The sequence below is a fragment of the Euprymna scolopes genome, chromosome 20, assembly GCF_053919585.1.
Source record: "Euprymna scolopes isolate OS-2025 chromosome 20, ASM5391958v1, whole genome shotgun sequence".
In the NCBI taxonomy this organism is placed as follows: Eukaryota; Metazoa; Mollusca; class Cephalopoda; order Sepiida; family Sepiolidae; genus Euprymna; species Euprymna scolopes.
Genome location: NC_136501.1, coordinates 51,595,568 through 51,615,251, shown reverse-complemented (window position 1 = coordinate 51,615,251; position 19,684 = coordinate 51,595,568). Strand labels below are relative to the sequence as shown.

At 33.7% G+C, this 19,684-nt stretch overlaps 1 protein-coding gene and 1 pseudogene across 1 annotated transcript in view; one reads left to right on the top strand and one right to left on the bottom strand.

Annotated features, from left to right (window-relative positions):
* Window positions 1-19,684, bottom strand: part of LOC145241429 (galanin receptor 2a-like) — a 921,585-nt gene that overhangs the window by 383,501 nt on the left and 518,400 nt on the right. The gene's annotated exons all lie outside the window — the stretch shown is intronic.
* Window positions 2,156-2,572, top strand: LOC145241593 (histone-lysine N-methyltransferase SETMAR pseudogene; annotated as a pseudogene).

The window sequence follows — 19,684 nt, the reverse complement described above, 5'->3', positions numbered from 1 at the left end:
AATTTATGAATAGCTACTATTCCATCTGGCGTTGTCCGGTCTTAAAATACTAATGAATATATTTACATTTATGCACATTTCGTAATTTTTATGTACACTCAGTTTTCTATTGGCTATTATAGTGTACCCAATATATTATATCAATACTTATTTTTAAAGGTAAAAAAAAATCATCAGCTAGGATTGAAACCAAAACATTTAGTTTCCCAGCAGTATCAACTACACTATAAGCTCATGATAGATGCATATCAAAACTTTAAAAATTAATGTAGTTTAATGCAGAAATGCATATAAATGTGTAGAAGAGTCCTTTAAGTAGACTTACGCCTGCCAAGTTCCTTTTAGTTTTTCAATTTTGAACCCTTAGCAGCCACTTTTACCGGCTAAAAACTAAATCAGTTTTTTTTCCCACAGCTCCAAATCCACTATATATCCAGTTTCAAGTTTTCAAAACAAAAAGTTGAGAGAGTAGTTTGGTAGAGACTGTTCCGCACACACGTAGACAAGGTCACTTATAGGTAGAGGAAGATAATAATCATTTAGCGAAGAAAATGGCAACGATAAAAAAGAAATAACCGAAGCAAACAGATAAGTAAATGGAGGCCGCGTATGTATGGACGAATTATATCAGGCATTCTAAGGAAGTAAATCCCCATAAAAAAATCTGGAGATGGCCTCCCTAAAACGGCCTAACTCTATATTGTCATCACCGACAATTCCTGTATAAACACTTCTAGCTTCGTGGAGAAGGGGGATCCTCCTATATCACGTCCCCAGGTTATGTAGCCCCACCTCACCATAGCTACTCCATCGTCGAGACAGACAGGTGTATTTTCTCTGTTCGTGCATACAACTGAAAACAAGGTCATATGCCAAGACCAAACGTTCGTTTTCTCGAGTAGAATTTTACTGATGATCAAATTGTGGTATTTCTTTAGTACTTCCATTCACCCCACACAAGGTATATTGCCACTAAGACGTAGGGAGTTGAGATTAGAAGTACATTTATAGGGGTATCCTAAAAGGGGACTTGAGCAGTAATATGCTTGTCCACATTGTATTCCCATTTCTGCATTGTTACGTCTGACGAATAGTGAACGTAAAATAACATTAAACCGATTTATTAAACAACTTACAGAGACACAATCACATTGACACACTGATTCTCGCTAGAAAACCGGTAGAGCAACAATAAGTCTGGCTAGTACCTGATTGGTGACCATTTGGGAAGGCTAGGTGCTGTTTGTACCTCGCCGAGTTGTAGAAATTCCCAGGTTGGTATTGGGTTGGTGCAAAACAATATCGTTTTCTTACATATGTTATTTTATATATGATTTCTGAATTAATTCATTGATATATATATATATATATATATATATATATATATATATATATATATATATATATATATATATATATATATATATATATAGCTATGTTATATATTATTTTGAAGCGCGTTTTTTTTGTTTTTTTTTGTTTTGTTTTTTTTTGCTCTGTAGAATCCTTTTAATCGTTACCATTATCAATCTCCTTATTTATTTATTTATTTTTTTTGCTCTGTAGAATCCTTTTAATCGTTACCATTATCAATCTCCTCATTTATTTTTTTTTTTTCAAGCTTTTCAATATCATGGAGAAAATTCAAATCCGCAGCCAAAACGAGGCCGAAAAGCTGCAGACACAGCCCGTAATATCAATGATACGTTTGGCCCAGGAACCACTAACGAACGTGTGGCAGAATGGTGGTTCAAGAAATTTCACAATGGTGACAAGAGCCTCGAAAGTAAAGACGGTCGCGGCTAGCCGACTGCGGTTGTTAAGGAACATTTGAAAGCCTTAATTAAAGCCGATCCTCGCAAAACCACGCGAATAATTGTTGGGTAACTCGCGGTCGACCTCTCAACAATCCTTCGCTATTTAAATAAAAAAAAGGGAACTCAAAAAGGTTGGACGAATTGAACGATAATAAAAAAAAAATCGTCGTTTTGAGGTGTCTTCTACGTTTCTTCTGCGCAACAAAAACGATCTATTTCTCGAGCGGATTGTGATGTGTGATGAGTAGATCCTCTACGATTACCGGGGACGTTCGATCCAGTGGTAGGATGCTAGAGAATCTCCACAACACTCCCTGAAACTAAAATTGCACCAAAAAATGGTTATAGTGACTATTTGGTGGTCTGCGGCCAGCCTCATACATCACAGCTTCTTGAACCTGGGCGAAACAATTACGGTGGATAACTGCCGACAAATTGCCGAAATACACCAGAAGCTTCAATGTATGGGCCTGAGATTGGTCAATATGAAAGGACCAATTCTCCCCCATGACAACGGTCGCCCACACGTTGCTCAACTGACTCTGCAGAAGCTGAGTGAATTAGGCTACCAGACTTTGCCTCGCCCACCATACTCACCGGACTTCTCGTGCACCGATTATCATTTTTTGTCAAACATGTCGACAACTTCCTGCGCGGAAAATACTTCAAAAGCCTTTGCATCCAGAACTCTGCATTTCTATGCTAATGGGATGAATAAACCTGTTTCTCGTTGGCAAACTAATTGTCAATTCTAACGGTTCTTATTTGGATTAATAAAGTTCATTATGGAAGAAGTTATAATCTTTTGAAGTTGAGCGTCAAAAACGATATTATTTTTGCACCAAACTAATATTTGGGGAGACGTTTAACTCACTGGGGAAGATGCACCCCGCGAATCCAGACGGAAAGCAACGGGAAACATCCATCGTTATTTGTCTTCCTGTGATTAGCATCGCTCTACAATTTGGAGAGCCATATGAGTGCAGCCAGAGAAAGAGTTAACAAGAATATTCTAAAAGCAACTCGTATCGACTTTGTAATTTATATTATTTAATTGCAATTCCTTATTGAGATACGTACTATTTATTAATTTTATTTATTGCGGACTATTATCCTCATTTTTTTTTAATTGTTGGTTCTGAACTATTCCTCTGGCCTTCGTCAGGTGATAACCGCGACGGGACAGGAACTCCGAATCTCATAACTATATCCTCACCTAGAACCATAGAGATCCAACGTCCCTATCCACTACGTCATAGGCAGTGGAGAGAAATGTTAAATCTCTACAGTTCCAAGTGAGCATTGTCTAAAGATAACGGTTTCAATCCTATCCAAAGCCGACCAGAGGCTTATTTGGCCAAAACGCAGTGAGACGACAACAACTATGGAAGGCAGTAATTGCTGAGGATGCAACTAGGAGATTCAGAGTTCCTATTCCGTCGCGGTTACCACCTGATGAAAGCCAGAGGAATAGTTGGCCGAAACGTCGTGAAACAACAGCTAAGAAAAGATGAGGATAATAGTCCGCAATAAATAAATTGACTTTGTAATAATTTTATTTTTTTACGCTAATATGGTGGAGATTTTTTTTTTTTGTCCCTTAAACACCAAAAGCAACGTTTTATTTTATTTGTAAAATTAAAAAAAAACGTAAGACTAAGAAATCATAATACAGTATTCGCGGTTTCCTAGTATATTATATACATATGGCATGCGTCTTTTTATAAGGGCATGTAATTTATGGCAAACGTATATCAACACATAACACAATGTTTCACATGTAATCCAGCGCTGGTATTCATTCTATATTTAAGGTTCATCAAAACTATTGTAAAATCTACTCTTGTGAGGATATCAAGATATTACGACGACAGCGTTTTATTTTCTCTCTTTTAATACAAAACTTGAAAAAACGAAATAAAAAATAGTAATGTTTTATTTGACATATTTTATTGTTTTTCACGCCAAGCGAAGCATATTGTCATTTGGAACGTAAGGATATACTATTTGGGATCAAGTCTAACAGGGCGCTGTAGGGAGTAAGGCAGCGATATGTTTGTTAATATTACATGTAAAATTCTGCAGGTTAGTACGATCAAGGAAGCAGGAAATTAAGTGAGAATTCCAAAGTCTAGCAGTTCGTGGAAAGACGCTATTAGGCATTGCGGCATTTGGTGGACCTCAGCAGTGCCGCTTATCAAGTCAGTCTGAAATATCTTCGTCGAGTGGGCACAAGTGCTACGAGTTCATCAGTACTTACAAAACAGACACATGAATGCAACATTGCGTCTATGTGACAGAGGTTGGTTGGTTGGTTGTTTTGTTTTACGGCATATCAACCCTTTTCAGGTTATTTAATGCCGAATCCAGTGATTTTGAAGAACGATTTTTTAATATAGTATATTTGTTTTTTAAGTCGTATTCTATTTAACCCATAGTTGGGACCCTAACAGGTGCTACCACTCCGGGTCAGAGTGGACCTGGGAGCAATGGCAATTAAAGGGTGGCTCCACACTCCCAAAGGCCTGCAACCTGGGGCCCTCACCATCGGATATAGAAGATCACCATATAGAAGATCACCATCGGATATAGTCATATCCAGGACCGGCAGAGGTTGTAATTGATCCGACGGTGTGGAATCTATTTTAGATACTATCTAAGAGTAAGAGACTAGTGGTAGATTCGCGAGGCCAGATGTGGCAACAATGCTTCTTGGATTGGTAAATTGTTGCGTGTAAGGATGAAAGACACTCTCTAATTTGAGTCATTTTCTAGCATGGTAGAGGGATCACATATTTTTGCAACAGCCTTGTCAATGTTCTCAATGTATTTATTCCAATCTATTTTACCTGTGAATGTTAGGCCAAGGAGCGTGGGAGATAGGCTTATAGGTAAGGTGTTATTTATTATGGTAATAGTAAACTATTATGTTTATTTATTTATTTATACGCGGACAACGCCAGTGTAACTGCGTCAGAAAGTTATTCGTCTAACGTGTAAAAACATACTTTTGAATTCACATGAAGATAATTAAGAGCCGATTTGAGATAAAATGATAAACTATATTTAATTTATAAGCCATAATTTGCTAAAGAAAATTATCTAAACGCTAAGCCTACACATGTTTTCGTAAACATCTATGAATAGAAAGAATGTTGTGTCTAGGGAAGGGTGATTGTTAAATATATGACCTCAGCGACCTACGTGTGAGGTTTGTGTTTGTGAATTGTGGCCTTGGGGTGAGATGTGGAACGGAATAAAGTTAATTAGAAGAGTAAAAGGCAAATCCGATGGTTCAGAGCATAAAAAGAAGTAACCGTCGTGGACTAAACTCTTTAATCAAAGTACACAAACATCAACACAAACATTGCTAAGAGATAAAAGTAAGGAAGCTTTAAACTGTCAAGAATAACAGAGAAAAAGTAAGAAATACAAGAAACGAATTGCCATAATAATAATTATAGATATCAGATACTGACATATAATAATCAGTGATTTTTGTGTTATTGAGATAATCTGCACGGTGTGTCGAACAGAACCCCTCATTTACCAGTGGAATGATCATATTCTTGTTGCGGCTGACATCACCGTATAGAAGTCCAAAGTAATTCGTAATTGTATTGTGAGTGTCGCTCCCCATCAAGTATTGAATCTTTGACCATAATATTTTACGTTATATATCATAACTTACGGTATCAATTTTAAGAGCCTTGAACCTGTTTTTGTGTGTAGGTGTACAACGTTCCTATTTATCGTTATACATCACTAACTGGTACTACACATTACTCTTTCTTTCTTTGTTTCTCTTGCATATATATATATATATATATATATATATAACTACTTCATTTAATCACATAAATTAATATAAGAAAGTATAATTAAGTATTTATTTAAATAGAGCTCAATACATAGGTAAAGCTAGGTAGTAAGTTATAAAAATATATATGGCAATTAAGTTACACAGAATAATCCGCGTTTCACCCACGCTAGGATTCGTCGGGCCTCTCTCTTTCTTTCTCTTTCATTCTCTCTCTCTCATTCTCTCTCTTTCTATTTATCTCTCTCTGTCTCTTTCTCTCTCATATATATATATATATATATATATATATATATATATATATATATATATATATATATATATCTCAGAACAAAATTATCTTACAATCAACTGTCAACTGGTATGGAAACTTGTTATCATAAGTTTTACAAAATAATATTCTTTAAGTGCTATCCAACACAAATAAAAAATAATAAAAAATCTTTTGATTTGAAATTTAATATTTCACGTCATAATTTTTTTAAATTTATTGAATGACTAAAATTATATATATATATATATATATATATATATATATATATATATATATATATATATATATAAACATCCAGAAATTTCCCGGTCATGAAATGAATATGATATTTTGATTACTGGAGATTTGGTATTTATTATTATTTCATATACCAACTAGTATATAGTAATGATTTAAAAAGTAGAAAACAAATGACTCTTGCGTCACAAACCAGAATCGAAACCTGAACGTTTAGCTTACGATTTACTTTTCCCATTTGACGTTATATCCTGAGCTATTAAGACATATTTGCTCCAAGGCTTACAAATAAAACATGAACAAATAGCTATTACGTTACGCATGCATATTCGTAATGCTGTCGTTCGACCATCACCTGGCAAATTCCATTTCTTAAATTTTCACACTTTTTCACCGATTTTCCCTGATTAAAACCCAAATATAAATTTTTGCATGGGTTGAAATGCCCTATATATTAAGTTTCATGCCTGTAGACCAAGAACTGACAGAGGAGTTTGGTAGGCAAAACATTTTAAAGAAATATATATACGCATACATAAATATATATAGAAAGAGCTTTGTGTTTTCTATAACCTTTTTACACAAATATTAAGCCAATAAAAATCATGTAGAATATCTGCATGAATATAATTACACGCAATAGTTAACTAAATATGATCACCCCATTTTATCCAACTTTTACAGATTATCCTCATCCTTGAGGTATTTTTGTTTTTTAAATGACTTTGTTTTGTGCATATGAAAATTTCCCATACTCCGAGTCACAAGGTAAGAGTTGATAGTGAGACGATGTTGAGTGTACTCGATTTTGCGTACGCCGACTCGTCGCAGCCGCTAGTATATATATATATATATATATATATGATTAGTTTTTTTGGAAAAAGAATTCCAGCAGAGTGCTCAATTAAAAGGAAAATCCAAATTTTAAGAGCGTACTTATATTTTGTGTACAGAAAGTTGTTAGTTGAGACAGGTCATTGGTACCGTCGGTTTCAAGCCCGATAATAAGGCCCGTTTAAGGTATCCTTATCGAGCTCTCTTCAGACGAATATTGGCTGAAGAGAGCTCGATAAGGATACCTTAAACGGGCCTTATTATCGGGCTTGAAACCGACGGTACCAATGACCTGTCTCAACTAACAACTTTCTGTACACAAAATATATATATATATATATATATATATATATATATATATATATATATATATATATGGAGAGATAGTGTTTATTTTAAGATGACCGAACTGTAAACAAAAAATAAATCCCAGAAAATATTTTTATTAAATAAATATGTAGTTTATTCCAAAGATTACTATTAGGCGTTTACAATTTTAAAATAATTTTGCGTTTCGTGCGTATATGGAATAATCTAATGGTTTATTATTAAAAAACACTATGCATTAAATTAGGGCGTCTTTTAGCAATAATACGTCGAATGTTGTTTTTCACGTGATTTTACAGCATAGATATAAAACTTTACATAACCCAAAATAAAATAATTAATGGGACATGGATTAAATTGCGCAAACGAGGTGTCCAGTTGACAGGTCTATTTCGTGAAATATTTTTTAATTAAATTTTAATCTCAGTAAATTAATCATGTCGCACGCTGTGTGGCACGTGGCTCCGTCCTGCTGAAATCACGTCTGCAACATGAATGCCTTCCAGTTGAAACACGATGTTGGTTATTGCTAACCGATCACTATTACGTACTGATCATCATTACTTTTGAAGACATTGGAGCCAATGATTCCACCATTCGATAAAACGCCGAAACAGTGACTTTTTCTGGGTGTAATGTTGTTTCGGCCGTAGCATTTCAATTATTTGGCAATTCTGTTTATTGGTATAGCCATTTCATTAAACGTCTTCTTCAGCACAGAGGGACATTTTGACAGGAAATTGTAAATCACTGGCAATGTTTCTCTCGGTCAATTCTCCAATGAGTGTGTACGCCCGCACGCGTTAAATCTGCTATACGTGCAACTCTAAGATCTTTACGCAAAATTTTCAAGAAGATTAGATTACAGATTATCAATTGTTCAGCCTAGTGTACGGATTGACGCATTTGCAGCAGCATCAACACTGAGCAACAATGAATTATTATGTGCGCACAGAACGGCAAGTATTACCGAATGAAATTAGTGCGAAAACGATTTACAATTTTTCTAAGTGATCGTTCTGATGATCGATTATGAGCAACATAAAACTCACGTGATGCGCATGAACAGAACCGTGATCTTCCAAATAAATTTGCATAATTTGCAAACGCTTCTCAGGCGGCAATCTCTTCAGGACGAATTGCAACACCAAGCTTAACTCCAAATAACTTCGTAACGAGGACATGCTAAATGTACTTGTTTTGTTTCTGCTACCAGACAGGAAGCCGTGGCATTTTATACAGGTAAAGATTCAATATATATATATATATATATATATATATATATATATATATATATATATATATATTCGAACTTTGAAAGTCATCACATGACAACTTTCTAAAGTTACGCTGGATCATCTTGTTAATAAAAGGTGTATGCAATTGATGGTTTTTGAACAGGAAGATGATTTTTCAAGTAAAGAATACGGAATTTCTGATTCAATTGAAAAAGAAGGAAAACTTCCACAAAACAGACAAGTCCAAACCTATGGCAAATAATGGAACGCCCTTGTCTCCTCTACGGAGCTGCGCACGGAATTATAAATTCTGTCCTGGCGGATGTAGAATTGGAGCAGTAAAAATGTATAAAACAGGGAGACTTTTTACACAGAATTCTCATGGAAAACTGAGTTCTTAGCTGCATTGAATTCGATGGTAAAATTGATGGAACTAGAGTGAAAGAAGATGTTTAAGAAACAGAAGTAAAGAACCGTAGTAAGGAAGATCACTGTTATTTTGTCATTTCATGAAGCTGAGTATATTCATTATGTTAGTCCACAATCAGGAAACGCAGTTGATATGTCACAAGAGATTTTACCTGAAATCACCGACACAAAATCTGTTGATTCTTTGCATGCAGTTGTATCAGATGGGACAAACATGATTACTTCTACACGAGAGGAGACATTGGAAAACAAAAAAAAAAAAAAACTGATATCAATACAATGCCTTTTCTAAACTTTCAATCAGTTGAAGGCTTTGCGGCACCAGTTCAAGATGCCATATTGCTGTCACTCAGTAACGACCAGGCTCTTCTGAGATGATGTTTAATGATACAAAATGGCGCTTCATAGTTATCTGATCTGTAGATGATCAGAAATATATCAGCCATACAAAACCTGGCAAAATGCTCCATGCCAGATGGTAAACACGGGGAAACAGAATACTAAGACTTTATATATATCAGCAGCAGCCACCTGATGATATACATTTTTGTCATGCGTTCAAATTTCACTGGCAATGCTTTTCTTTTTCTTCATGATTCAATGTATTCTGTTCATTTCAACTTGATGACACGTTTCTGTTACTTTTGCGCATGCGAAAATAATTTATAGCTTGAAATGGTTTAATGTTAAGTCGGTTTTATCTATCTGTCTATAACCCAAACAGTAGGGAATGCAGCTAGAGCGCGTTTTGGTTTCGATTCTAGCTAATAGAAACCCATGTCATTCATTTTAACTTTTGAAAAATATACGAGGTACCTTAAAAAAGTTTCCAGACTTTTCTGGATGGACACTGTTATTGATAGTACACACATGAAACACTAGCCCCCTTCGAACTCACCTCTGAATGCAATGCACTTGTTGTGTGGATCCAACAACTTCCGGAAGGCCCTCATGAAAGTCCGCATGTATGAGTGTGTCAATGACTCTTTCATCTCGTCAATTATCTCATAACGAAAGCCCCTTACGCTTTCCTCGATCTTAAAGAATAATCGAGTCACAGAGAGCAATGGCCGGACTATAGGGAGGGTAAGGAAATGTCCTGAGACCCACATTATTCAAATAGTTTGCGACAAGGATGGAGTTGCACAATGGTGTATTGTCCTGGCGGAAATGATACTGACCCGATTTGAAAAGTGCTGGCCTCTTCCGAGAGAATCCTTTCCTGAACTCCATAAAACCTCAACATAGTATACTTTGTTTATTGTTGGAACCCATTGCATGTAAATCAGATATACGGCACGATCGCGTTGACACACCAGTTCTCGCCGGATCATCGAAGTTAAGCAACGTCGAACCTTGCCAGTTCAAGCTGGGTTACTATTTGGGAAGACGAGGCCTGTATGTACCGTGAGGTAAAATAAATGGCGCGGTCTATCCTTCTCTCGAGGATAGATGAAACTCTCTTAAGCCGTGGTAGGCAACCAATCTAGTGATGGCGTCACGATAAAAAATACCATTGATAACCCTAACAAAGCATCAAGTATTCAGCCATGGAAAAGATTTGAATTACACTAAAAACTCGTGTAGTTAGTTCAATCTCGGTTGGGCCATACGTTATGTTACGTAAATAAGCTCGTGCTGTCAAAAAATTGATTATCATAAGCTTCTGGGCGGATTTGCTCTGTTTGGCCTTGTTGGGTCATGAGAACCAGCATCAATTCAGATTTATAATTCGCGTCATGTTTTATTACATGAATTCATGTTTTATCACAAGAATTCATATTTTATTACAAGTATTCATATTTTATTACAAGAATTCATATTTTATTACAAGAATTAATGTTTTATTACAAGAATTAATGTTTTATAACAAGAATTAATGTTTTATTACATGAATTAATCTTTTATTACAAGAATTAAAACATAAACGATGATAAAATAAACAAATACTCAAATATTTTCAGAAACTTTGCAATTTAATTTAATTAATTATTTTAATAGTAAAAACAATTTATTTCGCTTAACCTATGTGTTACATGTAGTTCTTTCAAAATCATGTAATCCTCGAAGTCTAGTCAAATAATGCGAGATGACTGCATATAGTGATGTTAAAAGTTAACAAAAGAATAAAAAACATATTTTACAAAAGAAATTCAGTACAAAACATATTTTTATCAATATTCTACAAGGCAAAGTCTTACTGTTTGAATTAAAATAACGGGTCTGTCAAATTCTTCTCGGACGTTCTAATATACATTAAAAAACATCGCTTCGTACTTTTGAAAGCTTAAACATTCATTGGATTGGGTTTAATTTCTAATATAATGTTTCCCAATCCATAATTCCTACTGTAGTGTTTTCATTTACAATTAAAAAACATTTAAATAAATATACAAAAATGCGAAATAAACGCATCGCTTCAAAACATAAACTTAATTAGGTTGTTTCTTTATAGTGCGCATAGCATCTCCGATTATCCATATATTCTGCTGCTGCTTATTCAAACGTGTCTTTGCTGCAAGCCGTTAATACTCAAGACAGCCATAGCATAATTAACAAAAAGTATGTTACACAAGTATACGCCATGACTCAGGGGACATTACTGCCACTATTCGCTATACCAAAACATGTTGGATCTAACTATATGCGTAGTCTCTGGATGAGTCCATTATTCCTAATATAGGTGTATCAGCTTTACCTATAACACATAAAATACAGGGTTATTTGAATAATTGAAAAAGACAGAACGAATAAAACGATACGTACCTTCATTAGTTTATTTAAATTTTGCTTGTATTGATGACTCAATCGTTACAACGTTAGCATAAAAAGATAAGAACCCTTTGTGTAATCTCATGTTTTGAAATACGACATTTTGTTTGATATTCATTGTATATCTATTGTAATTAAAAATACGATAGCGTAAAATAAATTAAATTTTAAACTATATTTGTAACATAGCGCGGGAGGCTATATACAAATACCGAGTCGTGAGCGAAATGATGTCAGGATAAGGAAACAGAAGACTATAAAAAGGAAAAAGCACATTTGAGAAGACAATCATTATTAGAGACAGGGATGACTCTCGAGAGCACGTTCGAGAAAACAATCGTCAAAGCCGTAAGAAGACACGCGTGGCGAGAGAATGAGGAATTACATGCCGGTTTACAACAAAAGACAAGTAAACGTTATTTTCTATTCTTTGTCTATTTTGCGACTGAGGTTACAACGTGTTGTTTATCGGACAACGTTATATACGTACATTTACTTAATTAGAAGGTTAAATCCAACAGGATGCGTTAGTTTTTTTTATTATTAATTAGTTACTACAAAACCAAATACAGGTTTTAATACATACGTGCGCAGGTGTTTATACTGGATCTTTTTATTCTCTTCACTGACTTTCATGAATGTTTTTGATTGTCTTGTCTGTTTCACTAATGCGAACAACCTTTTTTTAAGCCGACAAGATAAAAGGAGACGTCTGCTGAACGTCTTTAATGTTTGATTACATTTAGAGAGAATGAATTAAGGAAAGAGATGGAGATACTAATGTTATCGCAGTTACTTATTACATCTTAAACTTTCTAACTTACTAAATGAGTGACGCAGGAGGACAGTCATCTATAACATAAAGCTTAGGTTATTCTACATTATTCTCTGGTCTCATTGCATTAGTTCCCAAAAAAGATTTAATATGAAAACGTTGGTTGTATTTCGGTGAAAAAACATGAAGTCAATCATCATATCTTCAAATCGTCCAACTGTCTTATCTACAGCGATTTGCTTTTGCCCCTGCTTTGTCACTCACCTTTCCTTCGACCCTGGAAATGCTTTTGTTTTACCCATTTGGTTTATATGCACTCAGTAGGGTCCTTGTTAGAATTTAGTTTATATTATATAATCTCTACTGACGTAGAGTACTTAATGTGTTAAATGCAAGCAGGCTATCCCTGGAAGAAAGCAGTCGATGGTCTGCAAACATGTAAATGAATTTTATGTGAAAATGCGGGATTTTCCATCATTTTCTAATGGAATGCATAATTTGACCCAGAAATATGTAAGAGGATATCGGTCTAAGGATTCAAATGTTAGACAATAAGAAATATTAGACATTCCAATAGGAAAATAATGTTTATATAAATAAATCGTCACTAAAAGAAAGTGCCAGTTTGTCAGGTTGTCACATTTCTTTACCGCCTACTATCCGACCCAACCACGTGCCCTCAGAAATATCTTAACCCTGGCAATAACTTATTACCAGAAGCTGATTTTTCGGTGTGAAATAAAACGATATATATTTTATAGATCAACTTTATTGTGGCTTTACACGGAGTTAGTGTATATATATATATATATATATATATATATATATATATATATATATATATATATATATGTGTGTGTGTGTGTGTGTGTGTGTGTGTGTGTTTTATTGCTTGCTTCTCTCTGTCTCTCTCTCTCTCTCTATACATATATATATAAATATACCTTTCTCTCTCTACCCCTTTCATATATTCCTGTGTCTGGTTGAACAGCTCCTAATCACCACCAACCTCTCTTATTTATTAAATCTTAAAACTTAAAATTTCCCCTCCCTATATCCCTATATTTCTATCCACGCCTAGCTACACTTCCTAAACTCCCCCCACAACCGTGTAACGTTCTTTAAACCTCAAAATTTTACTATTGTCGATCTCCGCCCCCCCCCCCCCTTTCGCTTTTTCGTTTTTCTTCTAATATCATTTTTTCGAAATATTAATAATCATTTCTGTAAAGTCTGACGAAGTTACTGGATCGTAAATACGATTTAGTAACCGAAACACGTGTAACTAAACAGATAAAACGGTAATAAATAGATAAAAAAACATATTTACTTTGCAATAGTATTGAGATCTTTCTTGAGGTTTTTACTAATTATTTTTTATGTATATATTCAGAATGTAAGTGTATTCCACTGTCAGATTTCAGATTCAGAAGGTAGTTGCATTCCAGAAAATTTCAGGATCCAGAAGGTAAGTGAATTCCACTGTCTGATTTCTTAGCAGTTTTCTTGATATATGATAGTTAATAATACTTTCTTGCGTGCGGCGCATTTGCTCAGTTGGTAGAATGCTTGACGTGCATGCAAGGGGCTCGGGTTTCGAATCCTTTGTTCGAATGTGTCTAACTGGTGACCCCAAATGAGGGCGAAACTCGAGTCTTGGACTTCCGGTTTGTTAACGTTCCTGGCTTTTGTTTTGTTGACTGCAATGTCTTCTGACAGTGGAAATAATTATATATATATAGTCGCTGGTACTATATATATATATATATATATATATATATATATATATATATATATATATATATATATATATATATATTACCAGCGACGAAATTAGATGTTAACGATTATTTAGACTGGACAAAATCAGAATGCGTAACATATGCATCATATACATTTCACTTTACTTTGGAAGGAAGCAGCCCTTTCAATAAAGTTACATAGAGACACTGCTTTGTCGTATACATCAAATATGTATTTAACTTAAATACAGAACAAGGTAGAATAAAATAAACCTAGAGCCTATTTAAGAATTTAATTTTAATTTCGCCCCATCCTGGGCTTGTATTACAATTCACAGAGGTACGAAAAAGTTGTCAAAAAATATATATATAACAAATAGTTACTGTGTCTTACTTAATTAGATAAGCTTTTAGTTATTTTGTTTGAGGTAAAATGATTATTCGGTTAAAAAAAACAAGTAATACAGGGTGAACAAAAAAAACAAATAAATAAAATAATAAATGACAAAAGCATTCTAAAATAAACTTATTGAAAACAAAAATAAGTGATTTGATGTGATGTTTGGAATAAAATGACCAAATTATGACCAAAGTTTCATTTCATTCGGACAAAACACTAAGAAACGAGGCCTAATTAGAGTTGGGGCCTGTTTTTTAAGGTCACCCTGTATTGATCCCTACAAGAGAACACGAAACAAATGGCCGCGATGTCTCTTTACATCTTTGAAGCATCGATAACCACTGCAAAAAAATAAAAATGAAATAAAAATAAAACAACATGGTGGTAGAACCGCACCTATTAAATGTCACGGTAACATTTATTGGGTGTATTTCTCCAACTATTTTAAGATATGTCTTAATTTGAAGTCTTCGTCGAAAACGCAAAGACATCGCAGCCATTTTTTTTCTTGTTCTTCGGTAGTGTTCAATATTATTTCTTGTCAGAACTGAATAAAGATTTTACATTAAATATAATACCTAAAATCTTATCCAATTAGGTAGAAAAGTAACGTTTCTTGCCTTTGATAACATTTATTTTTTTATATATATATTTGCTTTTTTACAACTATTTCATACATCTGTGGATTGTAATACAAACTCCAACTCCTTTCTTCTTTACTGCAATCTCTCTATCACCGACGTGTTTTTGCTAGTCTCAGCCTTTTCTAGAGGTATTATTATGACACCTGCTCTTCATAATTGTCCGATCTATTCACTGCTTGCTTGGAGATCGTTTATCTCGTTGGCTTATGGTCAACGTCAACACACTTTATGGATACTGCATTGCAATACAGCTTTCCGTTACAGTAGTTTCTTTCCATTAACTGCAGGCTCATAGTACTCTGATCTTACTAATTGTTTTCCTCCTACTTATAATCTATGTCTTTTAAAGATTAATGTGAATAGGCATCCCATGCCTTTATGATAATCATCTTTCGTTTTTTTGTTGGTTCAAGAAATCAAATGACTCCATGCTTAGTCTTAGACGATTTCAACAACAACAACAACAATAATAATATTAATAGCAATAGTAATAGTAATAATAATAATAGTAATAATAATTATAATAGTACAGTAATAATAGTAATAATAATGATAGTAATAAAAAATAATAATAGTAATAAAAAATAATAATAGTAATAATAATAGTAATAAAATAATAATAGTACAAATAATAATAATAATAATAATAATAATAATAATAATAATAATAATAATAATAATAATACTAATAATAATAAGTAATGCTTAGTGCCACTTTAATTCCAGTATAAACCAATGGCCACTGCCAGCGAGAAATCAATGTTAAGTGGCTGTTGCGATGATGCAAATTTGTTTGCAAATGCTACTGAAGGAGGAGAGAGCTGGACGTATGGCGAGACTTGTTGTCACTCAGCTTCCAGATAACACCACGGTTTTCCAATCAGATCGTTTCTTGACTTGTGTGAAAGCTTCAAGTGAGCCAATAATAATAATAATAATAATAATAATAATAATAATAATAATAATAATAATAATAATAATAATAATAAATACCTCCTGGCCCTTGGAAATGTTACCAATACTGAAAATATTCACATTTTTTAATAAAAAGACGGTTCTTCAAATCCTTTAAAAAGTTATATAAACCATAGCCAAATTACTGTATGTATTATAGGAACAAGATTAAATTAATAATTTTATAGTATAACGATACCGTAATAATTAGATTTAAACTTTCAAAATACTATTTCACAGAGTTTACATTTTAAAACTCCATCAACGCAATTTTGAAACACCTAATATTTCAGTATATTTAAGCGCTTTAAACCAAACTCTGGCACGACTGAAACTGACGGGCATCGAATTGGGCGCCTGGCGGTGTGCTGTACGGTACACCGCCAGGCGCCCAGGCGTGGGAATAGGAGAGGACAATAGATTGCGGATGGTGGAGAACAAGAGATGACGCAGAAAGCTGCGCCAAAAGGACGCTGACCCCAACACACCGTAATCCTTTACCTTCCCATGCGGCAGAGATTGCCATTTTTGAATAGTGCCCAAACAAAATCCGCTGAAACACCAAGGCGCATATCATTATCTTCCGAGAAGATTACCTACTACTACTACTACTACTACTACTACTGCTGCTGCTACTACTACTACTACGACTACTACTACAAACAAACCCCATCAAACAGAACCCACACCAGATAAATGCCAATAGTACGAACCACAAAAAAAGATACCACAAATATACGGCTACTACGTTTTACGAAAGAGAAACTTGAGGGAATTAAATTGCCGAAAATTCTGAATACCAAAAAAAAAAGTAAAAATGTATTGTTTCTTTGTTGCTTAAGCATTATTTTTTATTATTAACTATTACTTATTGAAATCTAAAAGACAATTGAATATAAAAAATAACTTTAAAAATCCTATTAAAAATATATAAATTACGAAATTACATCAACTTCAAAGCATTTAAGCTTCTACATAAAGTCAGCCATTTTAATCTTTTAATATATGAAAGAAAAAAGAATTATTTTGACTGTTTGAAACCAAAGCGAATTTGTAAACAATCATTATCACCATTGCGTTGGCGTATTTTTTTGTTTCCGTTTTTTTTTATTTTATTTTATTTTTTCCCCCATGAAGTGATATGCCAATGTTTTGACAACAATCGGGCAGGTCTTTCACCTTTCACTAAAGTTTTCAATTCCTAGATGGTTATACAATAAAAAAAATACTAATAATATATGAATAATGGACTGTCTAGACATTCCTAAACGAGCATATTTCTGTGCATGATATCTACATAGATAGAGCAGATTGTGAAATTGACCCACGCATACATGAATATATTTAATAGAGAATGTCTTACACATACACGCACACGAACACACACACACACACGCATATATATATATATACATATATATATATATATATATATATATATATATATATATATATATATATATATATATATATATATATTTATATGTACCTATTTACAATGGCTCCCCACCGGACAGAGTTAGACACCAGGGTCGTTTTTTAACGTGGAGAAAAGGTACAAAAATAAAAAAAAAATTGTCTCAGTAGTGAAGGACTGATCCTCCACCGAAAGAGAACAAGAAATGGAAGGGCAACATCTGAAGAACAGTTACTACACTTTGATCTTGACCAAAAGTCCAATGTCTAAGGAAATATTATTTATTTTTTAGACAAAGATAAACAACTATACAACGTAACATTGGTGTAGAACGTAATAATTACCCAGTCACAGAATTACCTTTACCTTCATAGGCTTGCATCTTACCTCTACGCCACCGGTAATTAACACGATAATTGAAAGAAAACTATGTGCTTCTACATGCAAAAATTGACGAGTACACATAGTAAACGGTTGTGAGAGTATTGGACAACCGGATGTTTGAATGTTGCATTTGCACAAAAGTTGACCTCTTTTTCTTAATCCTTTTAAAAGGGCTTAACTTTAGTTTCTTAAAGGGGGGGGTTATAATATAATGAACACACCTAAACTTGCGTATACTCAAATATACGTAAGCATAAAAGAACATAACTGTGTTATTAAACGATTGCAGATACACATACCTACAAATATTAAAATTCAAATATAAAAGAATTTATAATAAAATGCAATTTTCCAAATTAAAATAGAGTTAGGATGGACGCAAATGGTGAAGTTGTAATAACCCAAAAACAGTCATGTAAATACAATAATCCTAAGATAAAAAATTGTTATATATATATATATATATATATATATATATATATATATATATATATATATATATATATATGGGAAGAAGGAGAGAAAGTGAAAGGGACGGAAAGAAAGAGATATAAAAACGTGATTTATCAACTATATAATATTTTGATTGCAGAAATTTCCCTCTGGATCAAGTAGCGTAGGTTTTTAACAACACATGCCACATACAAATTTTCAACAACACATGCCACATACAAATTCAATATATATATATATATATATATTTGTCAACAATCATTATCACCATTGCGTTGGCGTATTTTTTTGTTTCCGTTTTTTTTATTTTATTTTATTTTTTCCCCCATGAAGTGATATGCCAATGTTTTGATAACAATCGGGCAGGTCTTTCACCTTTCACTAAAGTTTTGTTGACGAATAATACGATTAATTTTCAATTCCTAGATGGTTATACAATAAAAAAATACTAATAATATATGAATAATGGACTGTCTAGACATTCCTATATATATATATACCTTGGTAGCAACTATCTTAAGTACGACCACCATTTATGCCACATTCAGTCGTAATATTAAAATGTTGCATAATATCCGCTGAGAATGATCATCACAATCGCCACATTTACAGAAGAAGAAATTCCTATTTTCCTCTCTTCTTACTTTCTGCTCTCACCGCTACTAGTTCACACCGAGGTCATTCATACATTTTCTACCATGCTGAACTTGGACCGCCATTAACTGGTTCTTACATACGTATATATAACATAGTCTTTTATTTATATACTACCCATTTAATGAATTCTGACCAGCATAAATCCGATTACTTCGATTGACTGAACTCTTACTATTCCCATATTCTGGATTAATGATTCTCCCTTTTATAAACGAACGTTCTGTATGAATGTTAAATGGCGTCAGTCTCACACATAAATTGCAGAGCAACATTAAGGTATAGTATCTAGCCGTCGACACTTTCCTGGTGTTCATTGCCTTATTTATGTATGTTTGCTTGCACATTTGTACACGACTACGACTGCGAGGAAGAGTTCGTCAAATACATAAACACACTTAGCTTATCGGGATTTCTTTGAGGCACTTGCCCAGTAAATGCGTACGAAATAAACAAAAAAGACTTCTAATCTATTAGCTCACATATTTTATTTATTTATTTATTTACTTTTGT